The sequence below is a fragment of the Stegodyphus dumicola genome, chromosome 1 (genome assembly GCF_044657685.1).
Source record: "Stegodyphus dumicola isolate Sdum_Otavi_A_Nest chromosome 1, ASM4465768v1".
NCBI lineage: Eukaryota > Metazoa > Arthropoda > Arachnida > Araneae > Eresidae > Stegodyphus > Stegodyphus dumicola.
In genome coordinates this window covers 71,546,261-71,552,260 of record NC_140768.1, presented here as the reverse complement: position 1 = coordinate 71,552,260, position 6,000 = coordinate 71,546,261, and positions in this window count along the sequence as shown.

Genomic DNA, 6,000 nt, shown 5'->3' with positions numbered 1-6,000 from the left:
GGGCACACCGGTATCAAACATACAGAGAAACACTTGGATGAATACTATTTTATTCCCAAACTTCGGCAGAAGATAGAAAACGTTATCGCGAATTGTGTTCATTGCATCTTAATAAATCGTAAAGCTGGGAAAAAGGAAGGATTTTTACATCCGCGATTCAAAGAGGACATTCCGTTGCATACCTATCATATCGATCACTTGGGTCCTCTGGAAAGTACCCATAAAAACTACAAACACATATTAGTAGTGGTCGACGCCTTTACTAAATTTACTTGGATTTATCCAACAAAATCTACGACCTCAGCCGAGGTGATAGCGAAGTTAGAGAATCAGAAGGCCATTTTTGGAAGCCCTTGTCAGATCATTTCTGATAGAGGAACGGCTTTCACATCCAGTGAGTTTTCTGACTACTGTGCTAAAGAAGATATTAAACATCATCTAATCACCACAAGCCTGCCGAGAGCAAATGGACAAGTCGAACGAATCAACCAAGTCATTATATCAGTATTAGCGAAACTGTCCTTAAAAAAACCAACCGAATGGTATAAACACACACACGAAGTTCAGAGGACGCTTAACTCAACATATCAAAGAAGCATTAACACCACTCCGTTCGAATTACTCTTCGGTACTAAAATGAACAGTAAGGGCACCGATCAGCTCAAAGAACTGATAGAAAGTGAGTTTCAATCTCAATTCGAGTCTCAAAGAGAAGAATTACGAAAGCAAGCCAAGAGGCAAATTTTCCAAGTCCAACAGGAAAATAAAAAGACATATAATGCCAAAAGAAGACAAGCACAGCCGTACAAAGTTGGTGACTTAGTGGCAATCAAAAGGACTCAATTCGGACCACACTTAAAATTAAGAGCGAAGTATTTTGGACCTTATAAGATCACGAAAGTTAAGGGTGGCAACACCTATGACTTAATAAAGGAAGGATGCCATGAGGGTCCCATATGCACCACAACATGTGCCGAATTCCTCAAGAAATGGACGGCACCTTAAAATTTTTCACGAACACTTATTTCTGTTATTGTATATTCTTGCTTGTTGCTTTGTTTTTTTTTGTTTGTTTGTATTTTGCAGTGTCCTGGAGGGCCAGTCCACCCTCGGATGGCCGAAATGTAGTGCCGATCGCTTGGAGCTGTGATGAAAACCAGATGCCGTGACGTCATTCTCTCTACGAGCTGCGAAGGCGCCAAGCAAAAATTAGGGGAATTACCGTTTTGAGATGATAGACGATTGACGTGAAAGCAGAGACGCTGCTTCTGTTCGAAAAGAACTTTGACGAATCATTACTTGTTTAATTCTCTTAAATGTTAAATTTATGTAATAATCGTTTGTCTAATTAAAATGTCCTTCGTTAATTAATTTGTTCATCGTTTAAAATCCCCACAATAGTATATGTATATTCTCGTGTGTATATTTTTGAACATATATATATATATATACGCATGTTTGAATACATGTGGGTGTATACTGCCTATCTCAATTAAATTGGCTGAATAACACCTCTCGCTAGACCAAAGAGCCAATTTGCCAGAAGGACTATTAATTTCCTTTTGGCATTTCGCGTCATCGAACATAAAAGGGCGTTTCAATTTTCAAATTGTTGCCCCCCGAATATTAGAGCTCTGCATTATATTTAAAGAAATTAAATAATGATGGATCTGCATGAATATATGTGTGCTTTTCGAACTGTGGAAAAACAATGATAGACACCAAATTTGAAATAACGTACTCCTCCGCTTGAATATGGGCATCTGGAAGTCCAAATTTGCAATTTGGAATTTGCTTTATTTTCTAATTCATATTCTGGAAAACTCTTTCGAATTTTTAATTAACAAACTCAAGAATTTCAAAGCGAGCGATGCCAACATTATACGAACTAAAGATATGCTGTTTTTTAATATTTTGTGACACTACTTTTGAAACGATCTTTATGATTTGAATGCGAGGAAGATAATATTTAATAAATAAAAGTTACACAAAAACGTTTAAACACGCCTCTTTGGGCTAATATGAAATGCGAAAGCTGTCAATACTATTTTTTTAATATGATTGTTACACAATGAGAGTTAATATTACAGAAGCAGCGCCGTAAAGACAGGAGGATTGCGGACCTAAATTAAAGAGGACTGACGTAAATTTAGAAGTAAAATTAGAAACTGTATGCACCGTCAAAAGATGTATAGCTGAATTACAAAAGGATTACTTCAAATTGCCTGTAAAAGTGGATATTAGTGAAGCAGAATCGGATTTAGAAGAGATGGAGAATTGTCTGGAAAAAAATCGAAGTAAGATTAAAAATTTCTTACATAAATTAAATGTGAAATTTTCTAGAAAATTTCACATTGTAGAAAGTACTGAGTACTCACAAGTACGGAGAATGAACAGCGTAAAATAAGTGTTAATAATTGTTCTAAAATAGCCCCAGATATAAAGCTTCCATAATTGAGTTTACCTACATTTACTGGTAATGTTTATGAACGGATAACTTTTAATGATCTTTTTAAGGCTGCTGTACATAACGACGATAATTTGTCAAAAGTACAAAATCTTTAATATTTATTATCAGCTAAAAAAGGCGATGCACTTCGAGTCATAAAGTCAATTCCAGTTTCGGATGAAAATTGTGAAGTTGTTCGGTCACTGTTAGAAAAAAGATTTTCAAATCATCGAGACACATTAAGCGACACATTTTGCCCACATTAAGCGATTTATGTCAATTCCACCTATTCACAGTGAATCTGCTAGTGCTTTACTACATTTAGTTAACATTACCTTTGAATGCACAAGAGCGTTAGAAATTTTAGAACACAAAATTGATGGGTTTGCTGATACAATGTTTGCGTATGTTTTGTTACAAAAATTAGATGCTTCAACAAAATTATGGTTCGAACGCGAATTTGGTAAGAAAAATAATGTTCCCAAATTGAGTGGCTTAATTGAATTTCTAAAAAATCATGCAAGAATTTTAGAAGCGTCTAGAGGTTCTAAGAACACGAACCAAAAGCATTGTTCTAAAGGAACTGTATTGTTAAGTACTGTGAAGTCATCTAAGAGTAGTTTCTGTTTGGATAATCATATTATATATGAATGTCTTAAATTTCAAGATATATCAGTGAATGATAAGATTGAATTTCTAAAAATGCAAGGATTGTGTTTTAAATGCTTTTTAAACCATACTGTAAAACTGTGTTCTTCAAAATTTTTATGTGCTAAGTGCGGTAAAATACATAACACCCTTATTCACTTTGAGAAAAGAAATAATAATTCATCCCATAGTGAACATTCTCAAAAAGCATCTGTCGCTCCGAATAATGCTAGTCTGCTAGTGAAATAAACATTTTAAGTGAATTAAATCCGAACGAGATTAGTTTCGAAACCAAAAAGGGAACTTCCTCCATAACCTCCATAAATCAGTCATTTGTCGGATCGAGTTATGAATGTGAACATAAATCCTTCTCGAAGTCAGGGCAAAGGTTTTTTTCCAAGGTCGAAAAACTTACACGTTTTTATCTACTGCTGTGATTAAGGTTCGAATGGTAAATGGAGAATTAAGAAACATTTTAGCAATTCTTGACGTAGGCAGTCAAGTCAGCCTAATTCGAAAGGAAATCGCGGATATGTTACACATGAAAACACAAGCAATAAATGCTCCTATATCTGTCCTGAATAATTCGATTCTAACTGTTAAAAGTAAGCAAGTAACATAGTGGAAAATTCGAATGGAGACTTTAAAAGAAATGTTGAATTTTTAATTTTAGATAATATTACTGATCTTACTCTTTCGAAACAACTGGATGTTAAGAAAACTTGTTTCCCCACAAATGTTCGTTATGTTGAACCAAATTTTTATAAACCAACCAAGATCGATGCTCTTCTGGGAGCTGATATATTTTACCTGCTGCTCAAATCAAATCAAATCAAATTACAAGAGGAATCTATTGTGTTGCAAGAGACAGTGTTTGGTTGGTTGGGTAGTGAGTGGGTCTATAAATTTAGGTAAACAAAACAGTTTTCATTGTGGATGAAATTATGAAGAAAAGTAACTTCGAAATTAGTAAACAATTTCGAAGATTTAGATAATGAATTAACAAAATTATGGGAATTAGAATCCCTTGGTATTAAAGATACCGAATTGAGAAATGAGGAATACCAAGTCCTACAGATGTTCAATGAAACAGTATGTTTTAAAGACGGACGATCTTGGAAGAGAAATTCGGAGGAACTTGAAGATAATTATGATATTGCAAAAAATCGACTTGCACACCTTGTTAAGATAATGGAGCGTGATAATTCCCTGTATTTAGACTATTGTCATGTCTTGAATAATTATTTGAGTTAGAGAATTATTGAGAAAGTGATGAGCCCAGTTAAGGAAGTGAATAAATCTTTATATTACTTACCCCACCATGGAGTTGTAAAGCAAGAGAGATTAACTACTAAATTAAGGACTGTTTTTGATGTTCGCATGAACCTGGAAAATTATCTCTAAATGATTGTTTATATCAGGAAGTTAATTTAAACCCAAATATGCTTCTTGGCAGATACAGAGAAGGCTTTCTTGCAAATTTCTTTACGTGAAAGAGACAGAGACGCAGTGAGATTTCTTTTCATTGACCATATGAATAATGTATAGTATATAAATTCAAAAGGATTATTTGGGTAAATGCTAGTCCCTTTTGATTGGCAGTAACTATTAAAAACCATATAGAAAAGTACAGAAGGGACTTTCCTGCTACAGTACAAACGCTTGACACCTGTTTTCATGTAGATGACTTTATTACAGGTGATGACGACATTCCATCTGCCTTTTAAATTTCTAAAGGTGCCGAAAAAATAATGAGAGATGCTGAGATGCCCTTAAGGAAGTGGGTTTCAAATTCTGAAAGGTTAATAAAGGAGTGGAAAGCTGTAGGATTTCAGCAGTTATGTCCAGAAGATTTAAAGGGATAAATTACAGAATTCTTGATCTCTTATGGGATCCATGTAGTGATTACCTATCCTTAGAAATTAATAGTTTGCTAGAATTTCTCCAACAGGAAAGGAACACCAAGTGGTTTCTAATAATGGCTGCTGGAAGAATCTTCGACCTATTGGGTCTTGTGACTCCTCTTACTATCCGTTTCAAGTGCCTATTCCAGGAAATCTGGCAAAGAAAGATTTCTTGTGATGAAGCTTTACCTCCTTATACTAGCGAAAAGTGAATGAGGTGTTTTAAAGAAGTTCCACAACTTAAACCTTAAAGGTTCCGAGATATATACTTGGTTCTCTTACTGATGAAGATGCAGAACTGTAAATTCATACATTTTCGGATGCTAGCACTAAGGCTTATGGAGCAGTTGTTTAAGTTAAGTTAAAGGTTGAGAACGAAATCTTGTAAAAACAATTTGTATCAAATCGTGTGAAGAAGATACAAGGCTTGACAACTGATGCTACGTGGCATCATTGTCCAGGCAAGGCTAATCCAGCTGATTTACTTACCCGTGGTGCAAGTAATGATTCTCTTATAAATAATTCAACTTAGTGGACTGGACCTGCCTTCTTAAAGTAAGTTATTACTGATCCTCCAGAACTTAGTTTCACTGAGGATGAGTATTTTAATGAACTGAAGAAAGGCTGTGATAATATTGATTCTTTGAAACTTTTTAGTATAACAAAAGACCTAAACTTTTTAAATCGTATTTATGACTTAAGTAATGATTTTCTGTATATTTTACGTGTTTTAAGTTTTCTTTTCAGGTTCATCTATAATATAAAAAACCCGAGTACCAAAAGGTCAGGATATGTAGCCGCTGCTGAAGAAAAGCAAGCAGAGATTTTCTTAATCAGAGAAGTACAATCTCAAGAATTTTAGACAGAGCTGAAAAGTTTATTTAAGGATGAAATAGTAGCCCCAATAGTAAGCTAAAAGGTTTAGCCCCTTTTATCGATAAAAATTCTATGATTAGAGTTGGTGGTCGCCTCCAAAATTCTACTCTTGAGTTCTGTAAA